Source organism: Choloepus didactylus, chromosome 16, assembly GCF_015220235.1.
Source record: "Choloepus didactylus isolate mChoDid1 chromosome 16, mChoDid1.pri, whole genome shotgun sequence".
Lineage (NCBI taxonomy): Eukaryota > Metazoa > Chordata > Mammalia > Pilosa > Megalonychidae > Choloepus > Choloepus didactylus.
In genome coordinates this window covers 45,956,250-45,976,597 of record NC_051322.1, presented here as the reverse complement: position 1 = coordinate 45,976,597, position 20,348 = coordinate 45,956,250, and the positions used below count along the sequence as shown (strand labels likewise).

Here is a 20,348-nt window from a genome sequence, read left to right as displayed (position 1 = left end):
CTGAAGTGACAGGGCTACTTGCCTTCCCATTCACCACCTCTGCAAAGATGCTCTGCAAATAAATGAGGTAATGTTTGGGAAATGCTTGAAGCTTGGGAAAGAAACCCACTGCATACAGCTAAGATATTATTACTATTCCATTCTCAAGCCTGGTGTATTATCGCTCTGTTTTACATTGAAATTGTACTATTTCAAGCTTTGGGTTCTACCCAAAATCTAGGTCAACAAAAGAGACTGATTATTTTAAATTTTAATTCTGAGGCTCTGTTCGGATCCTCTGCACGTGTGAGGGAAAACTGTAAGAAATAAACAAAGCACATAAATCAAGCTTTTAAAGAGAAAAATCTCTATCCAGAAGGATTTTTCCCCCACAATGAAGAGCGTGAACACTGTGTTTCCCTGGAGGAATATTTCGGTCCAGGAAGGAGGATAGTGCATGCAGTGTAAGTGTGAGTGTGTGTGCGTGTGTGTGCTGTGCGTGCGCGCCCGCGAAGAGAGGGGCGGAGGGGAGGCGGATGAGGAGGATGAGATCATAGTTTCAGGATCCTCAGGAAACCCTGGTACTGGCAGCAGCCAGCCTCTGCTGTGCCCACATGACCCACAACTCTGGCAGCGGACCCGGCACTTTCAACATTATTAAATAATAAGAAAGCGGCTCCTGCTCCATGCCCAAGCCTCCCTACAGACCAGTGGACACCTTCTAAGAGTTTGGCGAGTCGGTGACTGGGACGCGCGTCCATTCCAAGGTGTGTGCACGGCGTTTTCTTCCTTGACAGCTCCGGAGTGGGGGAGGCGCGGGGGCGGGGAGCGCCCGCGTGCCGGGCGAGGAGTGGGCGCCGGGCCGGGCTGCTGCGCGCTGCCCCCGGCGCCCGGGGCCGCGGAGTCCGCGGCGAGGCGGGAGTGCCCTGGACGCACAGCCTTGAGCCGCGCAGGAACCGCAGCCGCTTACCGCGCCGGGGCACGGGCGTCTTGGCGGCCAGAGCAAGGGCGAGCGCGGCGCACCCGGCTAAGTCAGGAGTGGCGGAGAGTGGAGGGCGCCGGCGGGGGAAGGGATTCGCCCAAACGCCCACTCGCGGGGGTTCCCACCTGTGCGCCGGCGCCGACCGAGGCGAGGAGGCATGTGCCCGGCGCCGCAGCCAGGACTGCGGCGCGGCGCCTCCCCCGGCGGCGGGCGGCGCCTCGGGCCCGCCGGGAGGCGGTAGGGGCTGCGGCAGGATGGCCGGCCCGGGGCCGCGGCGCCGCGCAGGTAAATCCCGGCAGCCCGCGGAGGCCCCGGCGCGCTGCAGCCCCGGCTCTCGCCGTTGCGCCGCTCCCGGGGTGGCGGTGGCAGTTGGTTTCCTCGCTTCACGGGTTGAGTTGTTCGGGGTATGCTTACTGCCCCTCTTGGTCGTCCTCGGCTGGTTGAGATGGTCAGAGGTTGCGTGGCCACCTCCCTTAGGGGTGTCATTCACGTTTGGGACCAGTCAGTGGGTATCCACCAGGAATTCCGCGATGGGTTCCTCTCCAGCCAGTGGCGTCTGCGCGTGTTGCAATGCACTGCGGAGCCCGGGCGGATGGCTGGGTGGGAGTGGGCACCCGGGGCTGGGGAATGGGGTGGGGCAGGGAGACACGAGGGGTGAGTGTCTTGGACTACTTGAAGCCTGTTGCCCACTTCGCAGTTTTCGGCTGGACAGAGGGCGAACGGAAGGTTGGTTCTGGTACCCGAGGAGTGGGAGATGGAAAGGTGTCTATCAAAAGACCAAAGCCGAGGAGAGAAGAGGGTGGCGGCGGCGGTGCTGGTATTCAGTAGCACTGTTCCTTCCCGGGACTTGGTGATGAAACTTTCCTCTTTGATAGGCTTGGGGTATGGCTTTGAGAAGGAAGGTAAGTGTAGAACTTGGGGAAATAATATTTGATGAACACTTGCAGTGAAACTTACCATCCATTTTTCCCTTTTAGGTTTGTTCTTGCTCTTTTGAATTGATTTTGACTTTCAGGTTTTCTTCTTAGCTGTACTGGTACTTGGTATTCGATGTATTTGTGTTTCCTTATGAACGTAAAGGATACCTATATTGTTGAAGCATGCAGTTATTAATTTCTTTTACCAAAAATCAAAACAAAACAAAAGAAAAAAACCTCTTTTTTTATTCCAAAGGTAGAAACTCTAGAAAAAGCAGCTCTCCACATGTGCAAGACACACAGGTCTATGTGCTTTGGCTTTATTAACTCAATTCTCACAGCATCATAAGACCATAAGGGATAGGTACTAAAAGTTATCCACCTTTTACAGATGGGGAAATTGAGGCACAGAGAGGTGAAATGACTTCTCAAGGTCATACAGCTATTATGTGTTGAAGCTCAGTTGGGTTTTGTTTCATTATTTATTTTTTTTCCGTAAAAATAGGACTCCATTTTAGCCATAGGATTTTATATTGATAGATTGATCACATCTTTCTATGGAGATGAACCTCTTTACTGGCTATGTGCTACACTTTGTTCAGTGCAATTATCTCTAATTTTTAACTCTATAACTATGGCACACATCCTTTGAGTAGCTTCCTTTTGCAGCACTTGAGGGTTTTGAAGATAATTATTGATTAAAGTATTGATCAGCAATGTTCAGAAACAGTAAATTATAAAGAAGTTGATTGAAGCTACATATTTAAATTTGCACCTTATTTTAAAGTTCCTAAGTTATTAGTCTGTTCTTTGCTCAAAGCATAGCATCATTTTCTTCAGAACACCATCTTGCAGAATTTTTTAGCATGTTTAATTACCTTTAGTCTAATCACTCTGACAAGAGCTTTGACAGTTATAGAAGAAGAATTATGCAGTTCTATTTCAACTACCATTGATTAAAAGCATGTTATCTTTGAGAGTGATTGTGTATGTCATGTCTTTTAGCCCAATTCTATATACTTTATTCTAAGTTGTGTCTCATTGAGGGCTAAAATCAAATTTTCCCATTAGTTCTAAGTCGAAATACTTAAAAAAATCTTCACTTGTTTTACATGAATCATGTTGTGAAGAAAGGTCTAAATATGTGAACTTCACATATTTAGGAAATTACTCTTTATTTGAGGTTTTATGGAATCTGATAATATTCATTTTATTGAACAGTTGTCTCTCTTAAGTCTTCATTTGTTATTTTTTCCAGTAAATTTAATTGCTTCTTCACACAATGAGTTTCAGAATTATTTTGACTTCCATAGATTTCCTTAAATTCTTGTCTTTTGGTTTATTTAAATTCAGTATGCATAATTCCAAACCCACATTTATTCAACATTAAAAATTGTTTTAAAAATAGAATCCAATTGCATTACATGGTAATGGGACTTATGGATGTGATAAAAATTATCCACCTCTTCTAGGGTTTCTCTATCCCCTCCACACATACAAATTATGGCTGAACCTTTACTTTGGGATGATAGAGTGCAGTCTTGTGGTCAGTTTGATGGCATTTCACAGGTAAAAGTGTCTTTGATGTTGAAACTTAGTTTGAATTTCTCAAGTGTTTGATATAAAATGTTGACATTTACTAAGGCACAAATCCTGTGATACGTTCATCTATCCTTTCTTGACTGACTCAGAACTCTTCCAGTTTTCTAGCTTCTTTAACTTGTTTTTAGACAGTGTTCAGTGCTACATTTGCTCACTTGGTAGTTTTGACTTGACTTGTTCCTTCCACATTCCACACCTCTCAATTTGTGAGAAGTGCACTGTCTTGGAGAGCCCTTCTTAGCAGAGAGCTGAGATCAATGGTGAGCAGAAAGATGTGTGAGCCACCAGCACAGTGGAGTGAGGGTTCGATAAAAAAAAGTATAGGAATAAATGTTTAATTACAAATTGAGGTAAGTTTACTGAATAAAAGAAGGAATTCTATGAGAATGTGGTATCTGGACTAAACATGGAGGTCAGAGCAGGATGCCTGTGAAGTTGTATATTTGCTGAGACATGATGTGTAAGAAGGCATTCACTATGTCAGGTGATCTTTCCAAATGCTTTTATGTTAATTTTCCAACTTTTCTTTTTTTCTGATTCAGAGGCATCTGTCTCACTCTGCTCCTATCTTAGCTTTTCTCCTCCCCAGGAGACATACCATTTTCCCATTATCTATCTGTAGACAGGTGAAGGTATACAGACTCCTAGCAACAATTTTTAAAGCACCTGGAGAATGTGCTACTCTTATTTGGTTGTTATCCTCTTTGCAAAGAGTTACTTAAGTTTAATGAAATAGAGTGATTTTTTTTTTCTTTGCCACAGCAGTTATTTTCAGATAAAAATAGTTTGCATTTGTTTTTGGTTGTTGTGAAACTGGCAAAATGTCTCAAAATATAATTTTAATTGATTCTTCTCACAGTCTCTAAGATTCACAGAAGTGTTATTAATTCTGTTTTATAGAAGGTAAAACTGAAGTACAGGGAGGACTATAATCAAGGCTGATGCCACACAGGTAGAGGGGGTCTTTAAACTCAGGCAGTCTGATTCCAGAGTCCATACTAATAGCCATTCTTTCATAGTTTCATAATGACAGAATTTTTCTGGTGCATTATATTTGTCATTGTTGAAAGCCATAATATCTCCTCATTTAATCTTTTGGTACTTTTCCCTTCATAAAATTGAAAAGTAGGAAAAAGGACTTCCTTTAAATATATGCCATTTTTTTACACCATGTTTTACAGGCGAAAATGTATACAGCAAGAAGAGATATGTGAATGCCTAGAAAAAGAAAGATACTACACTTGATCTTAGCCAAAAGACTGAGAAACTATTAGACAAAGACTGCTGACTGCGAATAGGAATGAAAGGGGTTGTTGAAAGGCATGTTTCCCATAGTTCAGCACCACAAAAATACACAGGTGCTTACATGATATACTTCTAAGGTATGACACTGGCACAGAGAGTTGACAACAGAAGGGTACATGGGAAAAAAAACTACACATTGCCTTCTAGGGTCTGTAATAAATAGGAATACCATACTCTATATAAAGTTTCACTCACTAAGCTTATTCGTCAGAAACTTAAATCCTTCAGAATGCCCCTATGCCAGTTAAGTTCCAAAACCCAGAGGCAATAGCCTTTTCAAGAACATCAAATATACATGTCCCCTTTGCTCATAAGGTTGACACCCCTTTTCAGCATGGACAGGTTAGAGTGGTCACTGCCTAGGCGTCCCTAATGATCAGGAAAGGGATTAAACTGGAGGAAGGGGTAGCAGGAGACAAGATGGAATTTAACAAAAGATTATGAATACCGAGTCTCTATATAATTTTCTTTTCCTTAATTGCTAGGGTATTAGAAGTTAGAAGGGAAAAACTGAAGTGGTGGAACTGTAACCCATAACATCCTTTGAAATTTGTTCTATACCTACTTGTTAAATTGTAATTTGAAAGCTCTACCTTTTTGTATATATGTTAGATTTCGCAATAAGGAAATGACTGAAACTATAGTATTGTAACTCATAATAACTTTGGAAATTTCCTATATATCTACTAGTTAAATCATGCTTTGGAAGATAGAACCTTTTTGCATATATGTTATATTTCAGGATATGGAAATAACTGAAACTGTGAAAAAAACCATGGAGAAAAAGTTAGTAATTTTAAATATTATCCAAATAATATTAACCTAAGTCCTATGGCACATTTCATTAGTCAACAAAGTGAAGTACTAATTAACTCATATAAAGATTTTTGCAGTGTCTGACAGTAAATATGATGTTAGTCAATATCATTTCTTCCTGCAAATGATGGGTAATATGCAGTTGATATGATTAATATCAATATTAACCATGAATCAGAATTCATACATAGCACACATATATGAATGTGTGAAACTCTTTTTTGTAGATGTTGGAAATGTTCAAAACAGTGCATGTGTTTTCTGTGACTCATGTATCCCAGTCAAGAATGGGACACACCTCCTTGTAGGCTCCGCTCATACAAAGCTTGATGTCATGGAGTCACTAGTACTCTATTGCTCTAACTTATACCATAACAAAAGCGATGCAAGACTGGATTTTACTTTTTTGTTGTTTTTAGTGTGTGTATTTTATGATAGTGGAGGATGCCATCAGATACACCAATGAATGGTTCACTAACTGGATCTTATAATTCAATGGTTTAGTGCAGTGTTCTTTGGCAAAAAGTTTTGTTTGTTTACTATAATTGTTATATAACTATCTTTATAATTGATATATAAAAACATATCAATCAGTTATAATAGTTTAGATTATGCTGTGGTAGCAGACAATTCTAAAATCTCAGTAACTGATAAGATCAGAAGTTTATTTCTGCTAAGGCTACATGTCCATCTTATCTTGGTCAATGAAAGACTCTGTCTCATACCTTCCTCACTCAGGTCCCAGGCTGATAAATCTCCCATCATTTGGAATATCCTTATCTTTCATTATGGCACATGGGAACATGGTGAATCACCCATCAGTTCCTGGTCTTTTTATTGTTATGGGCGAAAGCAAGTCATATGGCCATGCCTAACTTGAAGGTGGCAGAGAAGTACAATCCAATCACGTGCCCAGATGGATGCAACTTACAACTGAATGAACAGACCTAATGACCATCACATAAAATTAGCCAGCTCCCTTCAATAGTTTTACCACCTAAAAAAATTACTTGGTATTTAATGTTTAAGTAGAATAGCCAACAACTGTGTCCTAGAAGTTCATCATAGAAAAGTACTCCCTGCATCAAGTCTCCAGCAAATAAAGCAGAGGCTAAAATTTTTGTGAAATTGTTGATATCCTGCTTTACCAGTGAGGGTGGTATTTAGTCAACGAATGATAACAAATAAAGGCTATGGTTTATTTTGAGTAAATGCATGAGAGAGCCTATTTGACAGCAAGTCCAACCCAAGAACGATGCCAAGACCTGCACATAGCATCCAAGCTCTGTTTTCTGAACTGACTTGATGGTATGAACATGGCAACAGAGGGCAGAACAAAAATGTTTCTATCTTTTTTAAAATTTCCTATCCATACCAACATGGACAAAAGTATCTGTGCTATCTGTTCTGTCACATATTGGTATAAAAAGTAACTCAGATCAACTTACAGTTCATAATCTATGTTCATTTTACATTGCCCAACCTAATATGAATACTTATAACAAATCCATATATTTTAATTCAACTTTTTTTTTTGAGATAATTATAGATTCACAGGCAGTTGTAAGAAATAATATAGAAAGATCCCAGTTTTTCCCATTGGTAGTATCTTGCAAAACTATAGTACAATATTATATCCAGTATAGTACAGTATTACAATATAATTGTACAGTATTGCAACAATCATACAGTCATGTTATAGAACAATTCCATCATCAAAGGATACTTCATATTGCCCTTAATAGCCATATCCACTTTGCTCCAGACCCCACCTCCTCTATCAGCCCTGGCAGTCACTAGTCTGCTCCCCATTTCTTTAATTTTGTCATTTCAAGCATGTTATATAGATGGAATAATATAGTATGTAACCTTTGGGGATTGGCTTTTATCCCTGAGCATAATGCTCTGGAGATTCATCTAGGTTGTTGGCTATAATTAGTAGTTTATTCATTTTTATTGCTGTATTTATTGCTGTATTGCTGTATTGTAGTGTTCCATGGTATGTATGTACCAGTTTGTTTAGCCATTCACCCGTTGAAAGACATCTGTTCCCCCCCCCCCAGTTTATGGCTATTGTAAATAAAACTGCTATATACATATCATGTATGGTTTTTTTTGTGTGTGTGAACATAATTATTAATTTCTTTGGGAAAAATGCTCAGGAATGCAATTGCTGTGTTGTAGTTTCATGTTTAGTTTTATGAGAAACCGTAACAATGTTTTCTAGAATAGCTCGGCCACTTTACATTCCCACCAGCTATGTATGAGTAATCCAGTTTTTCCACATACTCACCAACGTTTGGTGTTATCACAGATTTTTTTTTAATTCAGTTTTATTGAGATATATTCACATACCATACAATAATCCATGGTGTACAATCAGCTGTTCACAGTACTATCATATAGCTCTGCATTCATCACCCCAATCTATTTGTGAACATTTTCCTTGCACCAGAAAGAATGAGAATAAGAATTTAAAAAAATAACAAAAAAGAGCACCCAAATCGCCTCCCCCATCCCACCCTATCTTTCGTTTAGGTTTTGTCCCCATTTTTCTACTCATCCATTCATACACTGGATAAAGGGAGTGTGATCCACAAGATTTTCACAACTGAACTGTCACCACTTGTAAGCTACATTGTTTTACAATCGTCTTCAAGGTCAAGGCTACTGGGTTGGAGTTTGGTAGTTTCAGGTATTTACTGCAGCCATTCCAACACATCAAAACCTAAAAAATGTTATCTATATAGTGCGTAAGAATGTCCACTAGAGTGACCTGTCAACTCCATTTGAAATCTCTGACACCGAAGTTTTATTTCGTTTCATTTCACATCCCCTTTTGGTCAAGAAGATGTTCTCAATCCCACGATGCCGGGTCCAGACTCATCCCTGGGAGTCATATCCTGCATTGCCAGAGGGATTCACACCCCTTGGAGTCAGGTCCCATGTGGGGGAGAGGGAAGCAAGATCACTCATTAAGGTGACTTAGAGACATAGGGCCACATCTGAGCAACAAAAAGGCACTCGGGGGGGAGACTCTTGGCACAATTGTAAGCAGATTTAGCCTCTCCTTGCAGCAACCAGCTTCATAGGGGCCAGCCCCAAGACAGAGGACTCAACACATCAACCATCAGTCACCAGAGTTTGTTAGAACTTCAGCAACAATCCAGGTGAGGAATTCCCCCAGCACAGAATTTTTTTTAAGCCATTCTGATAGGTGTGTAGTTAGAACTCATTGTGGTTTTGATTTGCATTTCCTTAATGGCTCTTTATGTTCAACATATTTTCATTGCTTATTTGTCATCTGTTTATCTTCCTTGGTGTTCTAGTTTGCTAATGCTGCGGAATGCAAAACACCAGAGATGGATTGGCTTTTATAAAAAGGGGGTTTATTTGGCTACACAGTTACAGTCTTAAGGCCATAAAGTGTCCAAGGTAACACATCATTAAGTGGGTACCTTCACTGGAGGATGGCCAATGGCGTCTGGAAAACCTCTGTTAGCTGGGAAGGCATGTGGCTGGCGTCTGCTCCAAAGTTCTGGTTTCAAAATGGCTTTCTCCCAGGACCTTCCTCTCTAGCAAGCTTGCTCCTCTTCAAAACATCACTCACAGCTGCACTGAGTTCCTTCTGTTATGTCAGTTCATTTATATGGCTCCACTGATCAACTTAGACCCACCCTGAATGGGCGGAGCAACACCTCCATGGAAATTATCCAATCAGAGTCATCACCCACAGCTGGGTGGGGTGCATTCCAAAGCAGCACTCAAAGAATTACAATCTGATCAACACTGATAACGTCTGCCCACACAAGATTACATCAAAGATAATGGCGTTTGGGGGACACAATATATTCAAACTAGCACACTTGGTAAAATGCCACTTCATGTCTTCATTTTCTAGTTGAATGGTTTTGTTTTTTCTTACTGTTATTTTACTGTTGAGTTTTGAGAATTCTTTATATATTCTAAATAATAGTCCTTTGTTGGATCTGTGATTTGCAGTGGGCATATCTGTGTTGGTCTATTTCTGGATTTCCTTTTCCTTTCCATTGATCTATGTGTCTGTTCTTCAGCCAGCAGCACACAGTTCTTATTTCTTTTGCCTATAAAAAGTCTTGAAATTGAGTTGACTTATTCCTCCCACTTTATTCCTCTTTTCAAAATTGTGTCATCTATTCTAGTCCTTGGTCTTCCATCTAAATTTTGGAATGATCTTGTCTATGTCTAGAAAAAAGTCTTTCTAGGATTTTGGTAAGAATTGTTGTCAAAGCTGTATATTAGATTGGGAAGAACTGACATCTTTAATATCATGAGTCTCCCAATCATAGACATGATACATCTCTTCATTTATTTTATCTTTGATATCTTTAACCCATGATATATAGTTTTCTGGATGCATGTCCTAAGCATGTTTTGTTAGATTTACATGCAATTGTTTCATTTTTTGAGTGATTGTTAATGATAATACATTTGTAACTTCATTGTCCATGTATTCATTGCAAGAATATAGAAATTCAATTGATTTTTGCATATTTCACTTGTACCCTGTGAACTTGATGAACTCATTTACTAGCTCTAAAAGTTTTCTGTAGATTTCTGGTAATTTTGATCATCATATCATCCACAAGTAGGGACAATTTTATTTTTCTCTTTCCAATCTGTATGCCTTTTATTTCCTTTTCTTGTACTATTGCAATGGCTAAATCTTCCAGTACCATGTTAAGTAAGAGTAGTGGGAATGGACATCTTGATCTTTTTCCCAATCTTTGGGGGAAAGCATTCAGTACATCATTAGCTGTAGGTTTTATGGAGCTGTTCTTCATTAAGTTGAGGAGTTTCTCCTCTATTCCTATTTTTTTCTGAGCATTTTTATAACAAATAGGTGTCAATCTTTATCAAAGGCTTTTTCTGCACAAAGTGACATTATCATGTGATTTTTCTTCTTTAGCCTGTTAATGTGGTGGATTACAGTGATTGGTTTTTGGTTATTGAACCAGCCTTGTATCACTGCAATAAATTCCTTATATTCATTGTATGTTTTTATACTTATTACTGAATCTATCTGCCGATACTTTGTTAAGGAGTTTGACATCTATTTTCATGAGGAATATAGGTCTTTAGTTTTCTTTTTTGGTATTGTCTTTGGTATTAGTATTAGGGTGATACTGGCTTCCTAAAATGAATGGGATGTGTCTCCTCCTCTTCTGTTTCCTGTAAGAGATTGTTTAGAATTGTTATTAATTCTTCTTTAAATATTTGGTGGAATTCTACAGTTAAACCATTTGGGCTGATAGAATTCTTTTTTGGCAGTTTATTAGCTATGAATTAAATTTCCTTAGTACTGATAAGGCAATTCAAATGATCTGTTTCATATTTGTGTGAGTTCTGGTAGTTTGAATTTTTGAGGAATTGGTCTACTTCATCTGAGTTCTCATATTTGTGTACAGTTGTTTGTGATAATCCATTATTATTGCTTTGATGTCTTCAGGGTCTCTAGTGATATCCATAGAGAATGTGCCTCCATGCAGTGGATCAGCTTGCCCATTGTGGTCACGAAATAGCTCCCTCCTGTTCATTCCTAATGTTGATAATTTATGCCTTCTCTCATTTTTATTTTTTTTAGAGGTTTGTCAGTTGTCTTGATGTTTGAAAGAACATGCCCTTTTTTGTTGATTTTTCTCTATACTTTTTCATTTCATTGATTTCTGCTGTTATAATTATTTCCTCCATTATGTCTGCTTTTGGGTTTATTTTGCTAATCTTTTGCTGTATCTTGAAGTGGGAGCTTAGACGATTGATTTGAGACTTTTCCTCTTTTCTTATACATGCATTTAGTGATATAAATTTACCTCTCAGCACTGCCATACGTGTGTCCCACAAATTTTAATTGGTTGTACTTTCATTTTATTCAGTTTAATGTAATTTTGTTAATTTCTTTTGTGAATTTCTCTTTGATCCATGATTTGTCTAGTAGTATTTTGTTTTGTTTCCACATGTTTGGAGATTTTTGTGTTCTCTTTCTGCTATTGATTTCTAGTTTGATTCCATTGTTGTCAGTTAACATATTCTGCATGATTTCAATTCTTTTAAATTTTTTGAGGTTTATTTTATGGCCCAGGATATGGTATATGTTCCATGGGCACTTGAAAATCATGTGCATTCTGCTGTTCTAAAGTGTGTGCTAGATCCTGTTGGTTGATGTTGTTGAGTTCTTTTATACCATTGCTGATTTTCTGTCTAGTAGTTCTGTGTCTACAATTGTAATCGTAGACTTGTCTCTTTGTCTCTTTCTCCTTTCACTTCTATCAATTTGGCTTCACGTATTTTACCGCTCTATTGTCTGGTACAAACCCATTTAGTATTTCTTTGCCTTCTTGATGTATGGACATTTTATCATTAAATAGTATCCTCTGTCTCTGGTAATAGTATTTGCTCTGAAGTCTACTTTATCTTATATTAATATGAAAAATCCTTTTTTGCTTCAGTTGATGTTTACATGATATATCTTTTTTTATCCTTTTAATTTCAATCTGCCTATATCATTATATTTGAAGTGAGTTCCTTGTAGAAAGACTATAGTTGAGTCATATATTTTAATCCACTAGGCCAATCTCTGTCTTTTAATTTATGAATTTAGGATATTTACATTTAATATAATTGTTGACATGTTAGGGCTTAAGTCTGTCATTTTATTTTATTTTTGTTTGGTCTCTCTGTTTTTATATTCTCTTTCTCCCCTGTTTTCCAGTTACCTACTTGAGCATTTTTAAAATTCCACTTTTATTTATCTGGAGTGTTTTTGAGTGTATCACTTTGTATCGATTTTTTTGGTCACTACAGGTATTACATAATATATACACAACTTATCACAGTATTGCTGCCGTCATGTTATCAATTTGAATGAAGCATAGAAACCTTACCTCCCTTTATATCCTCATTTACAATATAGATTATAATGTAAGTATTATAAATATTTCCTCTTTGTATCTTTTGAAACACATCAGAATGTTATAATTTTTGCTTCAATTATCAAGTATAAGTTAGAACACTCAAGAAATACCCATATTTTTGCTTACCATGTTCTTTTGTCTTTCTTGATGTTCCAGCATTCCTTCTTTTATTGTTTCCTTTCTATTTTTAGTTTCTCTAGCCATTTTTAAAGTCTGCTGACAGCAAATTATCATTGTTTTCTTTTATCTGAGAATGTCTTGATTTTCTCTTCATCTCTGGAGGATATTTTCACTGAATATTGGATTATGTGTTGAAAGTTCTTTGCCAGTACTCGACAAATGTTGTATCACTTCCCTCTGGCCACCATGGTTTCTAATGAGAATACCACTGTCATTCTAATTGTTGTTTTTCTTCTAGGTAAAGTGTCAATTCTCTTTTGCATCTTTCAGGATATTTTTTGTCTTTAATTTTCATAAATTTGACTATGGTATGTCTTGGTGTGGGTTTCTTTGGGTTGATTCTGTTTGGGATTCAGTTTTACTCAGCTTACTGAATCTGTAGTTTTATGTATTTTGCCAAATATGAGAAGGTTTCAGTCATATTTCTTCTAGGACTTTTTCAGCCCCACTCATTTTCTCCTCCCACTGTTGTTCTCCTGTGACACAAATGTTAGATCTTTTGTTATAATCTCACAGTATATTAGTTCCCTATAATTGCTTTAACAAATTACCACAAACTTGATATCTTAAAACAACACAAATTTATTCTTTTACAGTTCTGGAATCCAGAAATCTGAAATCAGTTTTACTGAGCTAAACTCAAGGTGCCAGCAGGGCTTATTCCTTTTGGAAGTTCTAGGAGAGAGCCCATTCCTTGCCTTATCTGGTTTTTGGAAGCCATCAGTATTCCTTAACTGATTACCGATTCCTTACATTACTTGAATCTCTTTTTCCTGTCATCATATGTTGTACTTCCTCTTCTGTAGTCAAATCTGTCTCTGCCTCCTTCTTATAAGAACATTGTGATCCCATTTAGGGTCCACCCAGATAAACCAGAATACTCACCTACCTCAAGATTTTTAACTTAATCACATCTTCGAAATCCCTTTTACTCTGTAAGGTAGCATTGTCAGATATCAAGGTTAGGACATGGATATCTTTGGGGGGCATTTTCCAACCTACCATACACAGGTTCCTGAGGCTGTGTTCTCCCCCCCCACCCCCAAGTCTCTTTTCTCTTTCTGTTTCATAATGGGTAATTGCTATTGCTATATCTTCCAGTTTGCTGATTCTTTACTCTGTGACTTCCATTTTATTGTTGAGCCCATCCACTGAATTTTGTATGTTGCTTATTGTTGTTTAAGTTCTAAAGTTTCTGTTTTGTTCTATTTACTTATTCCTTATAGCTTCTATTTCTTTGCTGAATTGATTTTTTACTTTTTATTTGTTTCAAGCATGTTCACAATTATTCGTTGAAGCATTTTTCTGATACTGCTTTAAAATTTTTGTCAGAAAATTCTAACATCTCTGTCACCTTGTTGGCATCTGCTGATTTTCTTGTTTGATTCAGTTTGATATTGTCTTGGTTCTTGGTATGATGAGTGATTTTTTTTTTTTTTTTGACACATGGACATTTTCATATTATATAAGGGGACTTTGGATTTTACTTAAACCTTCTGAGTTAGATGTTCCTCAGCAGTGGCAGCAAGGATGCCTACACAATTATTTTGTATCCTTAACTCAAATAGTCACAATTGTTTCATGTTCTTATTTTATGGTTGAGCCAAAAACAGTGAGTCGTGCCTATATTTCCCTGCCTTTGTTCTCCATAGCTGCCAATTCATACATTAATGGTTGTCTAGTTGCTTTTCTGTTCTTTTCTAGAGCTGACACCAGTCATGAAATTATTTGGAGGAAAGCGTGGGGCATCTGTGCATCATTTGAAGATATTTTTTAGGAGATCTTGTCACACAGTATTGTTAGAGACAGATGCATATGCAGATGTCTAAACTCATCATTGTCATTACTACTTCAGCTCCACCACCAGGGGATTCATTCATTGTCTACTGAAAGCTGGCATTTTCTCAGGCATTTTAAAGGAAATCTTGACTACATGTTTACCCTAAAGAAAGAGAAGCTGTATTTCCAAATAGAGATTTTATAATTGGGGTACAATTACAAACACCAGGGTAGGGTAACACAATTGACAAGAAGTAAACATTAAAAGGTTTAATTTTCTGATTGTAATAGAATAGGGGTAGATGCCGATTTGAGTAGTAGCCTGTGGCCTCTAGCCCTGAATACAGCTGTTTTATTTTATATAATGACAGTGTTTTTTAATAATTGTTCTCTCTCAATTAGCAATTCACTAAACTTAGAGATCATATTTGGTTTGACTTCACATAGTATCCACTGCTTCTGGTTACTAATATTTGATTAAGCCGTTTGACTAGGTATCACATTTGACTATGTATAGTTTTTAAGATCCATTTCTTTGTTTCTATAAATGATACATTCCAATTCTGTACACAAACTCTTGGTTTAGGAAAATATTATTCTCTTATCATTTCAATATTTCTCACAACCAGTTCCTTCTGTTTCCTTTGTGCCATTAACTTGATTATATTACTCATTTATTCATTTTGTTTGGGTGCTTAAATTGTTGTGTCTCTGAAATGTTTGGGGAGTAAGACTTTTCCAAATCTTCATTATACAGTGTTTGTTAAGTAACACCATTTGGGCAGGTTGGATGAGCCACTGCTTTAAGAGCAGATTTTTAAATGGTGTAGCAGATGTTTTCTCTCACGCAGAGTTGTCCGTTATAAAATAAAGGCCTCCAGTCCTGGAAATACTGGTCATAGTCCTTCTTAAAGTAATTATTTGGTTAGCATTTTAAAAATGTGGTTATAATTAAATTACCACCAAAATGCTTAGATAAGGCTTAAACATGAAGAAAAATGGTTCTTACACAGTAAATGGGGACAAGAAGAGGGAGATTTAGAAAGATAAGACATGCACTTCACATTTTCTGTGGGCAATGGTCCAGATTTTTCCCTACAGCGTTAGTTTCTATTTATAAACACAAAATGTGTCAGGTGTTTTCTTTTCTTCCATATTCAGATAAATTCTGCCTCTTCCTCTTAAGGAAAATGCTGTAAAAGTAATATTTACCATTAGAATCTGTACAAAATAATATTTTCTGCTAATGCTGCTACACAGCCTTTAGGAAGTGATATGACTCAGACTGAGTATGAAAATTTGCTCAAAAAATGGATCAGATTTTCAAAAAGGGAGAATATTTCGAAGTGTTTGAATATTCTGTTTATTTTTCTCAATGTCCCTTTTTGTTTCATTTTTTTTTTTTCAGAGTTGTTTTTAATGCCTTATTTTATGGGAGATACCTGATATAATAGCAAGGGATAAAAATCACTCTACTTGGAATATTTTAGATTGAATTTAGATATGAGATTGAGAATCTTTCCATATTCCTACAGTTCAAGACCTAGCAGAGACAAGGAAAGAAAACAAATGAAGTGTATCCAAAGAACACGGTATTCTGTCACCAATCTGCTATGGAGTGGGTAAAAAGGCAAAATGGTCTAATTTCACCTTGTCAAAATAGTTTAAGGGAAAAAAAAGATTCCTATGATTTCATGTGAGTGAGCATAAGTACTGTTTTTTTTGTTGTTGTTTTGTTTTTTATTTGCTTTTGTTTTGAGAGTTGCTAAAGTTGGAGAAGGGGATACATAAGTGCTTTACTTCTGTGGAAACTTTACTTTCATCTTCCCATTTGCAGAGATATATATCTATGCCAGTTGCCCTTGTTTTTCTCTACCAACTTCTGTCTTCTCTCCATCTCCTTGTTTTGTTTTTTTTCTTACCTTTCCTCCCTCAGTACCCCCAACCAGCATCTGTTAGGTTGGATGATGGTCAAATGAGAGAGGCGTCACTAGCATTGTACAAATAGAAACATTTTAGTCTCTTGATTATGCTACCTCAAGCTCTCACCAAGACCATGGCAAGACTGTATTTTTTAGTTTTCCCTCGTCTTTGTCCCGTCAGTCATTCCATATTATTCCCTTGGATTCAATAATTTATGATGTGGAATTACTCCATGAGAGAACTAGCCTTGTTGCCAAAGTTCATACTTGCCGTAACTTTTATGTGCCCCTCTGGCTCATTATGGCTATGACCCTGGACATTTTTTAGCAGTGTTTCTCAATATATGATTTAAAGACCACCTGCATCAGTATCATCTTGGGTGTTTGTTAAATCTACAGATATCTAAACTGTATCTTAGACTATGGAATCCAATTATCTCTTTCTTAAGGATTTTAAGGGCAACCCTAACTATGCATCTTAGTCCAGATGTGCACTTCTCAGCACACAATAGCTTTTTAAAAATTAGAATGTGTGGCTCCCATCCCCTGACTTTCTAATTTAAATGATATGATTCTAACCTGTAGCCTTTGTTAAAAACCAAAGGTGAGCAGGAGAAGTTGCAAGATGAAGTTGTGGTTGATAGGGAGACAACACTTTAGTGAATTCATTGAAGTCCAGGCATTGATCCTCACTTATAAATTCAGAAACCAGATGTTTTTCTCAAGGGCACAGTCACATTAAGCATGCTTGTAGAGACTGAGCTATAAATAAGAATGCCAGTTTGCTTATGTAGATTTAGAATTACAACTGTCATTAGGCCCAACATGACTAGGGCATTCTTGCCCTGTAGCTGGATCTCCATGGGAAGAAAAATAATCATCAGATGTTTGCTCCTTGAACCTGGAATCAGACTAAGGGAACTTACATGAATAAAAGTCATGAACATATACTGAAGACTTTCTACATGCTAGGAAATGTCCTAAACACTTTACTTGTATTATCTGAGTTAATCCTCTCAATAAACCTTTGCAGTGACATTATTAGCTTTATTTTTTTTTTTTTTTTTTTTTTTTAAATCATCATTTTATTGAGATATATTCACATACCACGCAGTCATACAAAACAAATTGTACTTTCGATTGTTTACAGTACCATTACATAGTTGTACATTCATCACCTAAATCAATCCCTGACACCTTCATTACCACACACACAAAAATAACAAGAATAATAATTAGAGTGAAAAAGAGCAATTGAAGTAAAAAAGAACACTGGGTACCTTTGTCTGTCTGTTTCCCTCCCCTACTTTTCTACACATCCATCCATAAACTAGACAAAGTGGTGTTTGGTCCTTATGGCTTTCCCAATCCCATTGTCACCCCTCATAAGCTACATTTTTATACAACTGTCTTCGAGATTCATGGGTTCTGGGTTGTAGTTTGATAGTTTCAGGTATCCACCACCAGCTACCCCAATTCTTTAGAACCTAAAAAGGGTTGTCTAAAGTGTGCATAAGAGTGCCCACCAGAGTGACCTCTCGGCTCCTTTTGGAATCTCTCTGCCACTGAAGCTTATTTCATTTCCTTTCACATCCCCCTTTTGGTCAAGAAGATGTTCTCCGTCCCACGGTGCCAGGTCTACATTCCTCCCTGGGAGTCATATTCCACGTTGCCAGGGAGATTCACTTCCCTGGGTGTCTGATCCCACGTAGGGGGGAGGGCAGTGATTTCACCTTTCAAGTTGGCTTAGCCAGAGAGAGAGGGCCACATCTGAGCAACAAAGAGGCATTCAGGAGGAGACTCTTAGGCACAAATACAGGGAGGCCTAGCCTCTCCTTTGCAGCAACCGTCTTCCCAAGGGTAAAACTTATGGTAGAGGGCTCAACCCATCAAACCACCAGTCCCCTATGTCTGTGGTCATGTTAGCAACCATGGAGGTGGGGTAGGCGAATACCCCTGCATTCTCCACAGGCTCCTCAAGGGGGCACTACATCTTTTTTTTTTTTTTTTTTCCCCTTGTTTGTCTTTTTTCTTTTTTTTTTTTTTTTTTTTTTTTTTTTTTAACTTTCCCTTCTTTTTTCAAATCACCTGTATGAAAAAAAAAGTTAAAAAGAAAACAAACATACAATAAAAGAGCATTTCAAAGAGACCATAGCAAGGGAGTAAGAAAAAGACAACTAACCTAAGATAACTGCTTAACTTCCAACATGTTCCTACTTTACCCCAAGAAAGTTACATAATATAGCAACATTTCAGTGAACTTGTTCCTACTACAACCATCAGAAATTAACAGACCATAGTCATTTCTGGGCATCCCCAGAACGTTAAATAGCTTATCTGTTCTTCCTGGATTATTGTTCCCCCTTCCTTAATTGCTCTCTACTGCTAGTTCCCCTACATTCTACATTATAAACCATTTGTTTTACATTTTCAAAGTTCACATTAGTGGTAGCATATAATATTTCTCTTTTTGTGCCTGGCTTATTTCGCTCAGCATTATGTCTTCAAGGTTCATCCATGTTGTCATATGTTTCACCAGATCGTTCCTTCTTACTGCCGCGTAGTATTCCATCGTGTGTATATACCACATTTTATTTATCCACTCATCTGTTGAAGGACATTTGGGTTGTTTCCATCTCTTGGCAATTGTGAATAATGCTGCTATGAACATTGGCGTGCAGATATCTGTTCGTGTCACTGCTTTCCGATCTTCCGGGTATATACCGAGGAGTGCAATCGCTGGATCGAATGGTAGCTCTATATCTAGTTTTCTAAGGAACTGCCAGACTGACTTCCAGAGTGGCTGAACCATTATACAGTCCCACCAACAATGAATAAGAGTTCCAATTTCTCCACATCCCCTCCAGCATTTGTAGTTTCCTGTTTGTTTAATGGCAGCCATTCTAACCGGTGTTAGATGGTATCTCATTGTGGTCTTAATTTGCATCTCTCTAATAGCTAGTGAAGCTGAACATTTTTTCATGTGTTTCTTGGTCATTTGTATTTCCTCTTCAGAGAACTGTCTTTTCATATCTTTTGCCCATTTTATAATTGGGCTGTCTGTACTATTGTCATTGAGTTGTAGGATTTCTTTGTATATGCAAGATATCAGTCTTTTGTCAGATACATGGTTTCCAAAAATTTTTTCCCATTGAGTTGGCTGCCTCTTTACCTTTTTGAGAAATTCCTTTGAGGTGCAGAAACTTCTAAGCTTGAGGAGTTCCCATTTATCTATTTTCTCTTTTGTTGCTTGTGCTTTGGGTGTAAAGTCTAGGAAGTGGCCTCCTAATACAAGGTCTTGAAGATGTTTTCCTACATTATCTTCTAGGAGTTTTATGGTACTTTCTTTTATATTGAGATCTTTGGTCCATTTTGAGTTAATTTTTGTGTAGGGGGTGAGGTAGGGGTCCTCTTTCATTCTTTTGGATATGGATATCCAACTCTCCCAGCCCCATTTGTTGAAAAGACCATTATGGCTCAGTTCGGTGACTTTGGGGGCCTTATCAAAGATCAGTCGGCCATAGATCTGAGGGTCTATCTCTGAATTCTCAATTCGATTCCATTGATCTATATGTCTATCTTTGTGCCAGTACCATGCTGTCTTGGCAACTGTGGCTTTATAATAAGCTTCAAAGTCAGGGAGTGTAAGTCCTCCCACTTCGTTTTTCTTTTTTAGAGTGTCTTTAGCAATTCGAGGCATCTTCCCTTTCCAAATAAATTTGATAACTAGCTTTTCCAAGTCTGCAAAGTAGGTTGTTGGAATTTTGATTGGGATTGCATTGAATCTGTAGATGAGTTTGGGTAGAATTGACATCTTAATGACATTTAGCCTTCCTATCCATGAACATGGAATATTTTTCCATCTTTTAAGGTCCCCTTCTATTTCTTTTAGTAGAGTTATGTAGTTTTCTTTGTA

The 20,348-nt window shown here is 37.8% G+C and overlaps 1 protein-coding gene across 2 annotated transcripts in view; it reads left to right on the top strand.

The window, feature by feature from the left end:
- The first annotated feature begins 558 nt into the window (after positions 1 to 558).
- DTNA (dystrobrevin alpha) overlaps positions 559 to 20,348 on the top strand; it is a 403,763-nt gene continuing 383,973 nt past the window's right edge. The window contains exon 1 of one of the 2 annotated variants that reach the window (XM_037805729.1): positions 559 to 746. The gene's annotated coding sequence lies outside the window, so the exon portion shown is untranslated. Of the gene's footprint in view, positions 747 to 1,166; positions 1,247 to 20,348 lie in introns of those variants that run through there. The other variant, XM_037805730.1, reaches the window with a different exon arrangement.